The sequence below is a fragment of the Tiliqua scincoides genome, chromosome 2 (assembly GCF_035046505.1).
Source record: "Tiliqua scincoides isolate rTilSci1 chromosome 2, rTilSci1.hap2, whole genome shotgun sequence".
NCBI classification, from domain to species: domain Eukaryota; kingdom Metazoa; phylum Chordata; class Lepidosauria; order Squamata; family Scincidae; genus Tiliqua; species Tiliqua scincoides.
The window spans coordinates 244421901-244440098 of record NC_089822.1 but is presented as its reverse complement, the minus strand read 5'-3'; the positions used below and the strand labels follow the sequence as shown (position 1 = coordinate 244440098).

Genomic DNA, 18198 nt, shown 5'->3' with positions numbered 1-18198 from the left:
GTCTAAATGGATTCTGGCACGAGCTTGCACAGGCTAGAGCGCACTACATCAGATGCCATGATGTGTACTGTGACAGTTCTGGATATTATATAGACGTGGGTCTATTGCAGTGTTTCTCTACCAGTGGCATGGGTGCCATCACTAGTACTTGAGGTGGTGTCTGGTGGTATTTGCTAGAACCTTGCTGCCTGGCAGTGAGATCAGGAATGCGACAGAACAAACGGTGACAAGAGGCTCAGCTCAGTGAGCAGAGTTTCAAAGCATATTTTCCTGTGCTCAAAAAAGCCCTCTACCCGGAGCCTCTTACTGGTTTTGGTTGCATCACATCTGGCCTCCCAAAACAGACATAACTGGCAATGATGTTACTTCTGGTGGTACTTTCAATAGGTGGACCATGTGAAGTGGTACAGCGAAGGACAAATCTTGAGAAACACTGGTCTAGTGTGGTGGAAACATCGGCTTTACCAGGTGACATGAAAAGAGCACATCCTTGAAGTGGAGATGTCATACACATACACATCAAACCAATTGAAGTTAACAAGCTTCACTCACCAGGAGTCAACAAGCTATGTATACTGTCCTATCCTGAGCTCCTAGGAGGAAGGATGTTATAGAAATTTGAGTGAATAAATGAGTCTTCAAGCTTGAAATGGACTTCCACGGTCAAGTAAACAGACATCATACACTGAGGAAAGGTCCAAAACCTAAAATTAGATTTTATGGGAACAACATGGCCACCAGCAAAAGCAGTAACCCAGTGATTCCTTTTCCACTTGCAGTACTACAAATCATGTGACATCATCATGCTTTGAGGTTATTTAACCTAATTCAATTTCATTGGCTACTGATTCCAAGAGCAGGAAAATGCAAATTATGTTCATAACATGCAACACATTATGTACCATTTCCTATAACAAGCAGGAGATACAGAGCCATGGGTTCCCCAAAACAAGTTGCTCCAAGTCTCTCCAATGGTAATGCAACCATTACCGCCCACACATTTATACAGTGACCTGATAAGGCTTGTTCAACCTATGGTATTTGGCCATTTTTTTTCATTTATTTTACTATGTAAAACGTTTTGTGAAATTTTGTTGTTGTTGAAAAGTAGTATATCAGAATCCTAAATAGGAATGAACAACAATATATGGTGGAATCATCTCAGGACAGACCATAAGAAAGGGACGAAAAATGTCACGGAATTTAAGCCACTATGCCCTGGGTTTACAGAGAGCATGGCAGCTTCCAGGACACAATCATGCGGCACATTCTACTGGGGATATCATTAAGCATAGATTCATTATATTATGTGCTGGAAAGACCCTCACTGCTGATATTCTCAAGTGTGTTATTGGCTAACACAACAAAGATTCAAGTGAATTTTATTTTCAGAAGAGAACCACTTTATACAATCATAAAATATCCCTATTGTTTTTACTGAACACTTCAGAGGGGCTTTCTTGCAATGTTGATTTTTCCCCACAGGGAAATCTCAATCTTGACAACAGAGTATTTTGTCACAGGATGGAATTGGCTCTTTATCTTGTATTGATGGGCAATGGTGTCTGTGGACTGTCTCTTTGTACCTGTTTTTTCTCTCCTCCCCCCTCCCCCCGTCGCCGCAAGCACCACATATTGAACAGCTTTGTAAAACAATTAATGTTCCCCTTACTTACACTTTTGAATAAAATCACAGATATGCTCAATTAACTATTCAGGTGTGTTGAAAAAAACGCATAGTAGTTTCACAATAATAATAAAGTTTGTTCAGTCCACAGTAATGCAATTCAGACAAACCCTTCATGTGAAATCTCTCTCTCTCTCTCACACACACACACACACACACACACACACACACACACACACACACACACACACACACACACACCCTTCACCCAAAGCAAATTGCTCAGGAATCAATTTGGCAAATAGGATTCTAAAGTATCTGTGCCCAAAGGCACAATAAAAAAAAGTTATTTCTGCCTCTTATAAAGGAAAGGAAAGCTCCCAGGCAATAATTTCATGAAATGCATAAAGGTACTGCATCAAAAGTGCACCCTTCTATACAAAAAAAAAAAAAACACCTTTCACTATTTCTGCTTTCCTGGTTTCAGAATATTACTGTGCCACAGTGTATTTCAGAGCAATTCAAGACATTCTGAGGACAGGTGCTATATAAATAGCGGACAGCCACTTTCAATATATTATCCCAATTTTTAAGCTTGGAGCTCCAACTCCATCCTGTTAGTTACAGTCAGTAAAGTCAATATTGTCAGTAAAGCTGCCCTGCCTAAGTTTCTTCTTGTTCAACAGTGGTCAGCGACCAGTTTCAGAAGGCGGCAATCCCACACACGCTTGGAGGTAAGCCCCAGTGATCACAGTGATACTTACTCCCAAGGAAATGTGCAGTGGTTCAGGTCACACGTGTCTTTAACCACACTAAGCATAGATTAAAAATAAAAGCCAAGACAATTTTCAGGGGAGATTGTACACGCACATCTCAGTGTCATTTTTGTATAGAAATGTATCGGAGAACCTCACCCAAGCAAATGAGGAGTGATGGAATCCATATATGGTTTGGCAAATAATGAAGAACAGCTGATGGGACAATACGGTGCGCCACTAGGCTAAGAATGTTTCACCAGCAGTTTCTCGCTCAGGGAAAATTTGCTCGGCAGATAACCGCAATGAGATGCAGGAGAACTACCACAAGGTGGGTAGGCAACGTGTCTAAAAAATATTATAGAACAAGTAAGAGGCAACTTTCTTGAATGTGTTATGTTCCTGTAATCATTAACATACACATCATATCAGAAAGCCTTCTGAGGTTTCCCCACAGTCTTACTTCCAGTTTCCCAGAAGCACTGTTTAAGACTGTGAAGAAGCCTCAGAAGGCTTCCCAAGTTGTCTTTGGGATCACACAAGGCTCCACTGCGCTGGGTATGTGGGGAGGGGGGGAGCGGAATGTTGCAGGGGGCACATCATGGAACTTTGCACCGAGGAGCTTCTAGGGGCAGGTCCATTACTAATCTTACTCCCATTTATTTCCTGGGGAAGGTGTCAAATATGATCCAGAAACAAGCACAACAAGCCCCACTGAAATAAATGGGACCCCAATTCTGCACTGTTCCCATGGGACTATCCTAGCTACCACTATAACTACTGATGATCAACCACCAGTAAGATGCCGTTCAAAAAAGTGCCAGAAGGAGCCCATTAGCAAATCCAAGAATGACTGCATAATAGCAAAATGAAGAGGCCACAGTCCATTTGACTCCCAGTCTCTGCCCTTGCCTAAGCCCTTCACGTGCATGTGAAAACGGTACCACAAACCATCTGGCTGCTTAGAAGTGCGCAGCCTTGGTGCAGTTTGTTGGAACAAAACATTAAGTCTATTACAAGAGGTTTTTATAATGTCTTCAGTCCTTTTGAAGTATCACCAAGGCGTTCTTCCATCAGGCCTCAAATGATGCAATTCATCAGCCAGTTACTGATGGGGCTTCAAGGAAAGTCCAATTCTGAAATATATATGGGACTGTGAATCTTTCGTTAGGTAATATAAATAAATCCAGTCTCAGAAGTGCTGCCTTCTTAATCATCTTTAAAACACAATGGGTCTGTCACTGCAGCCCATGACTCCGGTTTTCAGTGCGGCAAATATGGCAAGGAAAATCAGCCATTCCCTTGAAAAGAATGAAAAATGTGGAAGGGGGAAAAGAATGAACTTTCTCGGAGAAGAGAACCAATGTTTAGCTATATGCACAGATTCTATTTTACAGGACAGACTCCCCTTTCATTTACTGGCTCCGTCCAAACAAAACTACATAGTAATTGTATTTACTCCCCCGCCCTTAATTTGAAAGTGACTAATGAGCTGAGAACCAAACAAGATCTTTCCTGACGAGATACAGTCATTGTCTCATTCAGAGCATTTTCACACACAAACTCATTTTATAAGTGACTGACTCTCTCTCTCATCAAGCTTACTGACAAAATGATTCACCTATCAGCAGCCAGAAATATCAAGCTCTAAAGGAAGCTACAGCAGAGCCATTCTCACAAGCCTGCTTAAGAAGATGCGTCTCACAAATCATCTTAATCTTCAGGAAGGAAGTTACTGTTCCAGAGCCCTGGGGCTACAGCAGAAAAGACCTCCTAATTGTGGCTGCTATCCTAATCACTGGAGACTGGGAGATCCCAAGTATAACCCTGCACATTGAGCACAATGTGTGATTGGTGGTGGTTGAGGCCAGAAGAGGTAAGCTGGTTGCAGGCTTGCAGAGTTTAAACCTCCCCTTAGGCTGTTTATGTGGCACGTTTAAACAAAATTAATACAGGCGAGAAACTGGAAGAGAGGAATTGGTAATGTAAACAACGTTCTGGTCAATGTGGATTATTCAGATTGATTGAATCAAGAGCTTGTTTAAGCCTCATGAGCAAGAACGCCAGTTAGTTACACACTCACACACAAAGAGTAAGGTTCAACAAGAATATTCAGTTAAAATGGCTCAATTGAACTTGTACAGAAAGAAAAACATACCACCTGCATTTTGAGGGCTAGAATTTATATGACACTTTAACTCGATTCACACAACATAACTGCAGTGAATGAATGTGCATGGGGAAAACAGGATCTATGTGCCTTCAGCTCAACATCTGCATGGAGTCTATTGCATAGAGCTCTCTTGGTATGGTTGAGATTCCTTCTTTGCCAGGCTTCTAACTCCATAGAGTGAAATATACACATTGAGACACTCCATAAAGCCATTCAATGCAACACATACACAGGCTGGAGATGACCTGTTGCTGTGATTCCACTTCTGTTTCCCGCCCTGCCCCCCAAATGGATGTTCACTCACTACGTCTTTGACAAGTGAGCAGGTCTTCTGACTGCAAAGTGAAAGTTTGCAGTTTAAAAAAAAAAAAACTGAACAGATGGAGGACAAAGCCATATAGAACACCCAAAACAGAGCAGTATGCAATTAGCTCTCTTTTCAGCACAGCTCCCATTACGAATTAATACAGCATAGATTTGGTAAAATGTCAAGGAACTTATCTCATATACTTTAATGTAGGAAAGTTCCAGTCATGATTTAGACATACTGTAATGGGGCAGGTTGCCAGGTTGATCTCTTCATGTGGTGGAGGAATGGAGAAATACTGCCTCCCACCCAAACACATGTAAAGCCATGATTGGTGTGGTACCTCTATGGAGAGGCCTGTATGCCTGAGAGTGTGATTCACATTGTCCTTCCCTTCAAACAGGGGCAGTCCAACCCAAACCCTCCTCCAAATTCTGCCATGCACAGTGGTATAGTTAAAGGAAGACCAGGGGAATCCATTGCCCTGGAAACCCTTACTTGTGGGGTGCCAAGGGGGTGCCTTTTGGAGGCTTTCCAAGGCCCAGGGAGGCCACAGAGAGCCTCATAAGAACATAAGAACAGCCCCACTGGATCAGGCCATAGGCCCATCTAGTCCAGCTTCCTGTATCTCACAGCGGCCCACCAAGCCTCCAGGAGGCCTTATGAGGCGTGGGGTCGCGTATGGGGAGAATGGTGTGTTAAACCCCTGCTAATTGGGTAAGAGGCACTTTTTCAAGTGGGTGCTCCTTTTTTTAGCAGGGGGAGAGTAACTGGCCCACCTCACCCCAGCACTGTCTGTTCTAGTGGTTGTCTGCTGGTATTCATTTGCATCTTTTTAGATTGTGAGCCCTTTTGGGACAGGGAGCCATTTAGTTATTTGATTTTTCTCTGTAAACCGCTTTGTGAACTTTTAGTTGAAAAGCGGTATATAAATACTGTTAATAATAATAATAATAAAAGTGTATTGGCACCGGCTGCCAGATTCCTTAGCTACACCACTGGCTATACATTTCCCTACCGGTGTAACTCCACATTACAAGAAGCAACAGCAGGGACGCAGGAGGAGGAGGAAAGCTTTTCCTGCTCTTTTTCTTCCTGCTCTGCACTCTTCACATGAAAAAGTGAGAATGCCAGGCAGGTGATGGGCTAGGGGAGGTGGCAAGTAGGCATGGAGAGCAGGGATCCCCCCCCTCCAGCCTGCTGCCTCTCCAGCCTGCTGCCTGAACCAAGGGGTTCAAACTGGTCTCACGGTTGGGCCGCCCCTGCCCTTAAAGGGTGTGGGTGGGAAAGTGCATGAACTGGGTTGCTGTATGCATGGGTTTGTGCATGGATTGCCCACCTTGTGTATGTTACATGATGCACACGTATCTTCCGCAACACAAACTGTAATACTGTTATTGTATGAATAATGCTCTTGAAATGGCATCTGATTACCAAACCAAAAAAAAAACAAAAAACCCAAAATAAGTTGTCGCTGTTGTTTTATTTATTAGTCTTAGCTGGTAAAGTTGAAGATCTATCACCGCTTCCCTCCAGAATGGCAAATATCTGTTGTGAACGACGCGCGTCTCCCATAAGGTATCACACATTGTTACAAAAAGCCAGCATTTCCTACCGTTTTAGTTGTCCTGCCTCAGGGCCTCTTCTCGCACAAGAAAGTCTTCAGACAGGATGTGCTCTGCTCCTGTTGAGAAAAAAGGGGAAGTGTATTGACCCTCAATTTGTAGTTCTACCAAGAATACCTTTAAAGGGTGGGTGGAGAGGGAAAAGACAAATGCAGAACAGAGACATTAGTTCCACGAAGGGGAAATGTTAGATTTTTATAGAAACAAGCTTTTTTTATTATTTTGAAAAAATAAACACTTTAGACTAGGGGTGTCCAAAGTTTTGGCAGGAGGGCCACATTATCTCTCTGACACTGTGTTGGGGGCCGGGGAAAAAAAGAATTAATTTACATTTAAAATTTGAATAAATTTACATAAATGAATATATTAAATATGAACTTATATGAATGAATGAAGGTCTTGCAATAGCTCAAGGGCTATAAAAGGCCTTGCACAAAGCAAGGCTGGCCTTTCCTTTGCTGCCGCTACTGCATCACAGACATGAAACAGCAAGCAGTGGAGGGAGCCCTCATCCCACAGCTCATGCAAGAGGTCAAACAGTCGCCATCATACTGCGTCGGGCCAGAGTGGGCTCCAGCAAATCTCCGGAGGGCCAGAGGCTCATTGGATACTGGGGGTTCCCTGAGGGCCACATTGAGCGGCCTTAAGGGCTGCAAGTGGCTCTAGGGCCGGGGTTTGGGCACCCCTGCTTAAGCACCTTGGTGCAACGAAATGTCTTCTTGCTTCCTTCTTGCTAAGCTGGGGTAGGGTCAGATGTTGAAATGACCACACTGTATTCATTCTCCCCACTCTCTCTGCCACGGATGCTGGCAGGTTCCTCTCCTCAAACCCTGTCCCAGATACTGCAGCCAGCAAATGTTGGAAGGAAAAAAAAATCCCCAGAAAGCATGAAGGAAACCTTTTCTTTGTAAACACCCAATGAGCACCATTACAGAGCACAAGGACCCTCATTATATTTAATAACTTCACTAACACCAACTTGGCTACTAGCAATTTGAGGGCAGTGGGAAGTTAATGATCGCACACTGGATCAAATGAAATATTCTACTTTTACCTGCCTAATTAGCATCAAGCTGAAGCCCTCGGGTTCAGCCAGTCCTGAATGCAAAACTTCCCATTCCAATGCAGTTCTACAAAACAGGGATATTTGTGCTTGCTCCAAGTCTGGAGAATACTCAAAACCCAGCTCTAGTTCAACCAGATTATGGGGGGAACAGGTTGTTGCAAGGCCCCATACTTCTCCAGATGCTGAGAAGTTCTGAGGCAGCGTTACCGAGGTTTGGTTTCCTGCAGAGAAGAGATCTCACTGGAGATTTGTGTTTCCACTGCACTGTGAGCCTGCATGATAGGGTGGATGTTCATCTCAGGCCACATGCACATATATCTGCACGTACTTGTTATGTTCTTTCCCTCTGGCAAGCCTCTCCAGCTGCTGGCTTGCACTCAGATGTTTTTTTTTTCCATCAGCCTCATAAGACAGCCAAAAAGAGACATCCCGCAGCACCCCGTGAGTGTGCCATGATACCTTAAGGCGTTGCAATGCACACTTTGGCAATTCCTGACTTATAGTGTTAGCTGGGACTTACAGCGTTGGCTGATTAAAAGAGGAAGACGGAGCATTAGCCCTTTCCTTCTTGACAAAAAAATGTAGAGTTTACCAGAAAATGCTTCAGCACCCGTCATGTGGTCTGAGATGTTTTAGAAACATGACACAGAATACAAAGCCCCTTGTCTCTCAAAAATCAAAAGAGTGCTTTCTTCATAGGTGTGAAAATAGAGAATGCTGAATTGCCTATTTTGCAAGACCTCCATCCCTTCGTAGAAATACCTAAATAAAGGAGAAATCTGATTTTCAAGGACTAGAGCAATCCAAAGCACGTCTACTCAAAAGCAAGTCCCTTGGAGCTCAATGGCATTTAAGCTGCAATCCTCTTCACTCGTATCTGGGAATAAGATCCATTAACTATTATAGAACTTACTTCTGAGTAAACATGCATAGGATTAAGCTCCTGGTTGCTAGCAACTGTGTTTAGGATTGCAGCTATAAGGTGCTGTGTGTTCAGCTGAGATAGGATATAATCTACTTGTCCATTAAGATCAGAGAAAGAGGCTCTCTTGCACATTCCATCACCCCCTAAGGTTCAGTTGACAGTAAAGCAGAAGAAAACCTTCTCAGTGGCAGCTGCCTAAATATGGAATTTCCTTTCTTGCACTAGGTGCTTGTCTTCCTTCTTGTCAGTATTTCAGCAGAGGTTGAAAACTGGGCTCTCTAAACAGATGTTTCCTGTCTGACATTTTGTTCCTCCACTGGATCTCGCTTTAATTGCACTGCCATCTTTTATTGTGCTTTATCAAATCTTTTTAGCTGATATCAGAAGCCACCCTGAATCCCACAAAAAGAAAAAAAAAAAGAGGAAGAAATGCTTTACATGAAATGATAATAAAATGGAATTCTCCATACAGCCAAGTCTGTCTGCATCCCGCTGTAAAGAAAGAGATAGGTTCTGAAACCAAATGTCTTCTTCAAAATGCTACTTTATTTTGCAATAACAGCTCATACATAAACCACGGACGTATGACTTGCTCCTATAAGCTTGCTGTGGAATCTACTGGTGGTGCCACTACTTTTTGCACATAACAACATTCATTCCACACGTGAGTGGAAAAACAATAGAGGCAACATTGGCGCAGAGGTGTGGAGATATCAGCTTGCCTTTAGCTGAGAAGCATCAGCTCAGGTCTTGCCTTGGATGGGTGACTGGAAGCTGCTGGCAAGAGACAAAGGAATATGGAGGAGTCGGCAAGAAAGGGATACATCCTGAGAATCAGCCTGAGGCACGCTTTGCAGCTGCCTGTGGAACATAAGAAGAGCCCCAAGCCCAAAGGCCCATCAAGTCCAGCTTCCTGTATCTCACAGTGGCCCACCAAATGCCCCAGGGAGCACACAAGACAACAAAACCCAACCTGAGTCCTGGAAATTTGGAAAGCGCAAGAGCTTGTGCAGGCAGGACGATCACACTATGAAGAGAAATGCCTGCAGACATGGATGTTTCTCTCACAGAACAACACTTGTAAAAAACCCCACTTGAAAAAAATGGGGTTTATGGTCAGCCTGCCTATGGAAACCATCTTGAGTCTGCGAGACTCAAGTCTATGAGTCTATGGGAAAGACTATAAATACTGTAATAAACCCATAAAATAAACATTGCTGGGGAGTCCTGGCATCTTCATCGTATTTGGTATATTTAGAAAAATACAAGCTGAGCATCAGATGGAGGCGACAGCAGACACTCCTATCAGGCAACAAATATGATTCCTCATATCAGATCCCCAGAGAGACAACTCTGCACCTCAAGGTGTTTACAGTCAGTTCTTGGCTTCTTCTTTTTCTCTCTATGTATCCCAGAAGCTGCAAATTGCAGTTTCTTTACACTCACACACACTCACAGCACTAAGCTCAGCTCCCAACTCTTGGCTGAAGGCAATCCTTTTCCTCACCTCACATGCCGATGGTTTCCCCAACCCTGAAGATTCCAGAAAGCTCTCTGTCTATCTCCAAACCATTAGCTCACGTTAGGAGATAGCCTTCTGGCCTTCCTCAGTCACAGAAAAATATTCACATTCTTTCTGACAAATCCCAGACTTTAACAGACATTGACTGAGAGGAAAATAATGGTGATAGTCAGCTATCAGACACTACCCCAACAACAATATTGTCTCCACTATTTTAGGGCTCTAGTTCAGAGGACCCTAACATTTGCAATAGTTCTGTCATGAGATGTGATAAAGGGGAATGTGCTGAAAATCAGGAGTTCCCTGATCTGAATCTCGCCTCTACCATTAATTCTCACGTGGTGATCTTGGACAAGCCATTCCCTGTCAGCCTCAACTCCCCAGCTGCAGTATGGTGACAACAACACTTACCATATAGGATTGTTGTATGGATTGCACAGAAGCACTTTGCACGTTCAGAAAGCACTGTGCAACTGAGAAGTATTAATAATTGTTAGTGAATTTTTAAAAAAGAGGAAAAGGCAAAAGAAGAGCCCTGCTGAAGAAGACGGCTCCATATGGTCCAAGACCCTGTTTTTAGCCGAGGCCAAACAGATTATTCTGGGAAACTTAAAAGCAGGGCAGGAAGGCAGGGTTGGCCCATCCATGACACCAATTAGGCTGCAGTTTGGTAGAGACACCCACCTCTGACTGCCTACTTGTCTCTACTGCTTCTCCTTCTCTTTCCACTCTCTGGATTGGGAAAGGAAGATGGGGACAAAGAAGGGAAAAAATGTGGAGGGGAGGGGAGTGCTGAACTGGAACACTGGAGAATGGGAGGACCAGAGGCTGGCACATTGTCAGGTAAGGGGGGCAGCAGTTTGCATGCTGTCTCCAGTGTCAGCAAGGCCAGAGTCAGAAGGTTAGAAGGTTCGTTGTCTCAACATCCTTTTATTTAGATGTTTACCTTTTTTCCCCATTTCTGTTTGTTTTGAATCTTATTACGGCTGGGGGGGGGGGAGAGAGAAGACCCCAGTGTAACTAACACACACTTCTTCCACATTTCAGACTACAAACTGAGTTCTTTTCAAAGCAAGGTAGGAAACCTTGTAAGAGTATACAGTCTGAAGTCAAAATCTTTGCTGTCACTTGAATCTAAACACAACTGTGAAATATTGCTGCTCCAGTGCTAGAAACAACAACGTGCTCCAATTTGAGTTCATTAAGTTGCAAGTGTCTTTCATTCTAGAGAGTCCAGTTGTGACTAAAGCAAAACCGTTATCCTGTGTTTGAAAGACTTTTCATATTCAACCATGAACATCATAAAATCAGCATAATGACTGCACTGTAAAGCTGCAAAATAAACAGAACTGTGATAGAACCACTTCAGCTAATCACCACATATATTATCTGGACAAATATTAGTAACAGCAGCCATTGTTATTTCATGAAGTCTATTCTGGATCCATCTTCAGTATTTAAATGGCAATGTATTCTCAACAGGCCTTGATGATGGCCAGCAAATTCAAGCGAGTCAAAAGCTCCCCCCCCTCCAGTTTTTGCACAGCCATATCTGGAGTCCGTTGACACAGTTAGTTATCCTATATAAGAATTTCTAAATCACTGCTCTCGTCGTATGAAACAAATTCACTTGATAAAGGATTAGGGGCTGAAGCAACCTGAAAAAGAGTAAGTAGCCACCAGCAGATCAGGGGCTTTTGACTCATTCATCTCTCTTACCCCTTCCCAACAAAAAATATAATCAATTTGTCATAAGAAAAAATGTGCTACCCTTTGCCAGACAGCCATCAAAGCCTAGTATTGTACGAAGGCTATTCTGAAACTAAGTACGGCATGGCTGTTAAAAAAAACTAGAGTTAAGGAACACAATTTAATACTGCTCAGAAGTTAAATACCATGGCCACACTACATCTCCATGCAATCTCCATATGAATTGAGGCAATTGTCATGTCCTGGGACAAGCTTCTTTATCCCCTCCATGAAGAATGTTCCCTCCAAGCTCAGCCAGCTCATAACCCCTTCTGCAGGTCGCTGGGTGCATTGTCATGCAGAAGAAGCAGCCAGATGTCAGAATTGCTCTCCTTTTGTTCCTAATCGCTGTCCTGCCTCCCCGGTGATTGTCATCCTTTAAGATCCTTCCTTTAAGGTCCCATTAGCTTCTTGTTGGAGAAAGTTTGTTTGAACTGCAGTTGTCTTACAGAGCTTACTGCTCAAACAGCACACTCACCAAGCAAATTTTGTCTGTTTGGGCACTGTGTTCTGGGACCTTAAAGGACCACAATCACCTGGGAGGCAGGAGAGCAATGAAGTCGGGTTGTTTCTTCCCACATTGGCCAACCAGATGCCTCCAGTGGACTCATGAGAAGGACATGAAGGCAATAGCCTTCTCCGTCTGTACATTCCCAGCACCTGATATCCAATTGCATCCTGTCTCTAAACACGAAGGCTTAATAGGTCTGGGCAGGAGGTCTGGTCTAGAGGGTTGAGCCTCCATTTGCCTGAAGATAACATCCGAAGGTCACCAGTTCGAGACCACCGGCACCGTGCGACCTTGAAGCAGCTGACAAACTGAGCCAAGTTATTCCATCTGCTCTGAGCGTGGGAGGATGGAGGCCAGGATGGAGGCCAGATCAGAACAAAACATCTGAATTGTTGTAGCTCTTGAAAGATAGAGCCTTCTTTCAATTGTAAAAATCCCTACGGGGATTTAAATTAGCCTGCCTATGTAAACCGCCTTGAATAAAGTCTGAGGAGAAATCTGAGGACCTAGAAAGGTGGTATATAAATACCTGTATTATTATTATGTATTATTAATAGCCAGTGACAGACCTATCTTTCATGAATGTATCCAATCCTCTCCAAAATCCCTCTAACTTAGGGTGCCAAACATAAGGCCCACGGGCAGGATACGGACTTTGGAAGCCATTTATCTGGCCCCCATTATAACTGGGCTCTCGCACCATGATAATTTGGCTCTCTCGTATGTTGAAAAGATTATAGTTTTGCATATTTTTTTCTTTTGTCATTTGCAGCTAATGAGTTTCTAAGAGAGAATGAAGTGCTTATTTCTGGCCATCATCTGCTTAATGATGTCACTTCCTGCTTAATGATGTCACTCAGAAGGTGCTATGAATGCTATTCGGCCCACTGTATGAAATGAGTTCGACAACCCTGCTCTAACTACTAGCTATCACTACACCATGTGACAGTTTATTCCATAATTTAACAGTACATTGTATGAAGGCCATGTTTCTTTTGACTTCTTTTGAATGCAATATGTCTATTATGAGCAGGCCCAGTCCAATACAAGGGCAGGGCAGGGCAAGGACAGAACTTGAGACATTTTGAACACATCTTGCATGAAGAGAAACCAACATTATTCTATTCAAGCTCTATAAGCAATGCATTTTTTTAAACATCAGGCAGCATATACTTAAAGCTAGGTTTAGGAAAATAAACATATTGCTTGAACTTTATGTGATGGGATCCAAACATTCTAATGGAATCTGTTTTCTAGGTATCCATTGTCTCCTGTTAACATTAATTCAAAGGGCTGCCTTTCTCGTATGACCATGCATGGTCACCAAGGTCATCATGAGAGGCATTCTTGCAGGTTCCCCTCCCACCTCCTGGTCCCTGAGAAGGCATGCCAAATGCTGCCCCTCTTACCTGATTAGGTACCAGCCTTTTCTCCTCTCGCTTTCAATGGACTGGAAAAAAAGGATGAAGAGGATGCAAAGAGAAGAGTGGTAGTGTTAGAATAACATTTGGGGTGGCAAACACGATACACTTTCCTGAGCTCCTCTGAAAAAATTGACAAAGAATATAGAATATAGTTTTTATGAACTATCTTTCCTTGAGGTTACCCTCTCAGATATCTTAAATTATGCCCTGAGCTTGTATAGTATTTTGATCACTTCCCTTACTTTCTAGCCCTTCTGTGTATGCAGCAGGTTTGAGGTAGTAGAACAGCCTGCACTACTTCAGACTGCAGGTGTAGAATACAGTTTTTGAGTGTCTCCTTCCATCCAAAAACTGCAGACAGAAAACCAAGCACCGTGGGCAAAGGTGCTCAACTACCACTTTTTCTCCTTGATGTACTAGTTTTCTGTTTGGACACCTCAACTTATTAGGAGGTTTGAACAGGAAAGCATTCAAAAGCAGTACCCCCCCTCCCCACCTGCCACTTGAAGAGGTACAGCGCATTCCATTACCAAAGCTTCTCCTTTCCCACCTTGCCGTCTCACATGCGTAGACCCGGTTTCCAACCTTGGCAAGACTTCTTGTGACTCCAGGGCAAAAGAATACAGACCATGGTTTTTGCTTTGACTTGGCAAAGCCTGACATTGGATTCCTGCCCTAGGAGTATTTGCCCTATATTCCGACTCTTATCCTGTTTGAAACCTCCTTTTTTATTACAAATCTGCACACGGAACCTTTGATTTTATTCAGCCTTTCATTTCCTTGGAAGAGATTGTCAAAGTTTCCGTAATGCACAATTTTATCCCATTATATATGAGAAAGAGGGAAAGAAAGAAATCCCTTTCAGACCTGTGCTGCGCAGCAGAGAATGTACACGGAGGATTATTTCTGTTTGTAAAGACTGTCTAATTATTCTATCAAGAAGCTTAGAGAAACCATCCTGCAGAATGAATCTTACAGATTATCAGCTTCCATGATAAAAGTTAAATGTGGTGCTCTCTGTGGCTTTTTTTCTTCCTTCTCGTTCGGCGTGATAAGCATCCCCTTAGAGAAATTTCTTTGAATGAGTAGGAACAAAACATGACCAAAGGCACATGACAGGATGAACAAGCACAGAACAAGCTGCCCATATATGGTGCGCAAAGTCATTCTGAATATTGTGTCAAAATCAAACGTCCTTCAGTCTCACGTAGCCGCATCTCCCCCTTTCCTCTTCCCAGTCTCAGGACTGTCATGAGCTGAGCACTTTACCATTTGGGCCAGGAAATCCTCTGATGTCCTTTGTGTCATGAGGTATAGCCGAGGTTCTTGGCCTCTGCCAACCTACATTCAGACCCTGGAATTCCTTGCAGTGGGATCTCTGTGTACCTATGTGTGCACTCTAACCCCTACTTGGATCCTTTTCGCAGACATCTGTGGAACTCCTTGCCACAGGATGTGGTGATGGCACCTGGCCTAGTTGCATTTAAAAGGGGACTGGATAGATTTATGGAGGAAATGTCCAATGCAGCTTACAAGCCATGATGGGTATGTGCAACCTCCTGACTTTAGAAGTAGGCTATTTCAGAAAGCCATATGCAAGCCAGCAGCAACAGGATGCAGGTATCTTGTTGTCTTGAACGCTCCCTAAGTCATCCGATAGGCCACTGTGGGACACAGGAAGTTGGACTAGATGGGCCTTTGGCCTGATCCAGTGGGGCTCTTCTTCTGTGTTCCTCTCTGTGCTCAGCTTGATGCCAAGCCTCCCTGGGAACCCAGCCTCAATTCTTAGTTTATCAGCCTCCTTTGTCTAGAAGCTTGAGCCTGGTGACCCTGAAAATCTATTCAACAAATCATCTCTCTCCTTATCTTCCATTTTTTGCATGCAGTCCATGTGTGGTGCTACCTTGTCAACTCACTCTCCATCTTTTTCCTCCCTCCCTGACTTTTACTAACAGCAGCCAGGACCTTACAGAGGAGGATCCTTTTATTGCTGATATTTCCACCAAGTCCAGTTTTCTTAATCAAAGCATGAAGGTCTGGAAATCTAGATATCATCTCCATGAACTCTATGAATCAATCCTCCCCAACCACCCATCAACTGCCCTACCTTGTACAGGGACTGTAATGTTCATATACAGCCTATGGGTAAAAAATCCAACATAAGATGCATGGTTAGTTACTGTATTTTGTCTGGGAAGCGAACCTTGCACATTCAGCCTGTTCATGTGGGCTGTATGCAAATGCTACAACCCTGCATGAATATCCCAGAGTGCTGGAAATAGGATTGGTATGCTGGGTGAGGAGGTAGGGCAGCAGTGCTCTTATTCTGCTTCATGTATGCGGGCTGGATTGGGAAGATGCAAGTCTGAATAAGCCCAGAGACAGTTATGATGATCTGCCTGTTTTATACATATTATTACTTATGTTGTGCATGTGCAGGAGGAGAAGGGGAGAATTTGGTATATTTAGCCTGGAGAAGAGACAGATGAGAGTGGATCGAATAGTGCTCTTCAAATACCTGAAGGGCTGTCATATGGAAGAAGGAACAAAATTGTTCTCACCTGCCTCTGAGAGTAGAACTAGATCCATGGGGTACAAACTACAAGAGAACAGATTTTGATTGGACACCAGGAAGAAATTCTTGACCGTCAGGGTGGTTTGGCAATGGATCAGGTTGACAAAAAAGGTGGTGGATTCTACCTCCCTGCAGATCTTCAAGCAAAGGCTCGACAGGCAAATGCTGGAGATGTGCTAGGAGGATTTCCTGCTACAAGAGGGGTTTGGACTAGATGACCTTATGCATCCCTTCCAACTCTATGATTTTATTATAATATTGGGACCTTAGCTGAAAAAAATCTCAATGTGCTTGTTAACTTCTCTTAGCAAAGTCAAATATTACTTTTCAAATATATTAAGTAGGTTCTGCACAGAGTAGCCTGTTCACTTCAGGGTTTCAGGTCTGTTGCTTTCAGTCACAATATCCGTCACTTGGAAAGGCTATGGAAGGTTCTTTGCATGCAGATCGAGGGGAGAATCTGTTATCTGAATCGGATTTCGAACAAGGGCACGTAATGAAATTCAGTACATCTACAAGCGGTGCTCAGTAATTTCCACAACTGAAAAGAAAATGTATTATTGTTCTTTATAGAGAAAGCAAAAATGATAACGTAGGGGGCTCAGTTTGAAAGGAAACACCAAAGGGGCCTTTCACATCACCGAAGTCACAGACGGTTGCATATCTTGCTCCAACGAAAACCCACCTGGAGAGAAAGAGGTCAGCTGGCTGCCTACTGCCTAAGCAAAGAGAGGCAATGTTTGATCTGAAGAGACAGGAAAACTCATGAATTAATATCGGTGCTTATAAATCGCTGCTCTACAAGGTCACACAACTGCCTTTTCTGCGCTCACTCCAGCCAGAGTTCTCAGAAACCAGAGTGTGTGGGGGGGGGGGAGAGAGAACTGGAATATGATTATATGGGCAAGAATAAACAATTCAGCATTGAAAGCAAAAGTGAGAAATATGACACAAAGGTATTTACAAGGTAAGCTCTAAACAGCCTCAGTGCACAGTGACAAAGGCCAAGGACTCTCAAGTCGCCTGAGGATGGGGATTCCTCCTGTGCAGTACAGAACTAGTCCTACAAAGAACAATCATGATTTGAGAGAAATGTAGAAAAAGATCACACTTTAATTAATAAGTTGTTCATGATAGACCATTCTAGCAAGCCACAAACAGATGGGGAATTAAAGGACACATTTGAGTGTCTCTGTTATTGATCATTGTAGCCACTCTGGAAAATTAAACACAGGCCACTACAACTTGTACGTCTGGAATTAAATCTCCTTCTTATCGGTATGAAATATACCATTAACCTTGATATTTCAAAAAGCTATTCTACTTTCAACCTCTCACTCAACAGATCAGATCTCTGTATGTTCACAGTCTTATCAGTTCACTTCCAAGAGCAAGTTTCTGCTTCAATTTTCATGCTTGCTGAAACTACAAAAGCTAACACAAAGAGGCAATGATCCTATTCACTGCTGTGGCCCAAACATAACTGTCAGTTAAGAAGATTATATTAATTGCATCTGGAAAAAACCCACATATCAGATGGAAAGATACAAGGTCTGTTCTACAACTTGGCATTTTATGGATAGGATTTATTCAAGTGGAAGGTGCTTTCTGACTCTGCATACCATCACTAAACCCCTCATACAAGGATTAGCTGGAAGGTACATGGGCAGGGGTATGTGTTCATTTTGGAAATGAATGGAATGAGAACTGAATGGGACCTATTCCTAGGCAAGCAAGCTGGTACACAAGAGTGTTACAGGTACAAAGGAGGTTTGTTTTCAGAATTCAATCATTACATTCATTTCAATCATTACATTCATTTTTAAAAATTCATTTGAATTTTTAAAACAAAAAAAGTCTTACTTTAAACTTGATATTTCCTGCCAATGGCATCGGTGGTGGTCACAGCTTTAAGCTCATCCTCTTCCTAGCATCCTAT

The 18198-nt window shown here is 43.1% G+C and overlaps 1 protein-coding gene across 10 annotated transcripts in view; it reads right to left on the bottom strand.

Moving 5' to 3' along the window:
- Window positions 1–18198, bottom strand: part of FHIT (fragile histidine triad diadenosine triphosphatase) — a 1225929-nt gene that overhangs the window by 955667 nt on the left and 252064 nt on the right. For 8 of the 10 annotated variants that reach the window (XM_066616396.1, XM_066616392.1, XM_066616405.1 and 5 more), the window contains one exon: window positions 6478–6546. The exons of 1 other annotated variant lie outside the window; for it this stretch is intronic. The gene's annotated coding sequence lies outside the window, so the exon portion shown is untranslated. Of the gene's footprint in view, window positions 1–6477; window positions 6547–13669; window positions 13700–18198 lie in introns of those variants that run through there. One more of the 10 variants, XM_066616398.1, reaches the window with a different exon arrangement.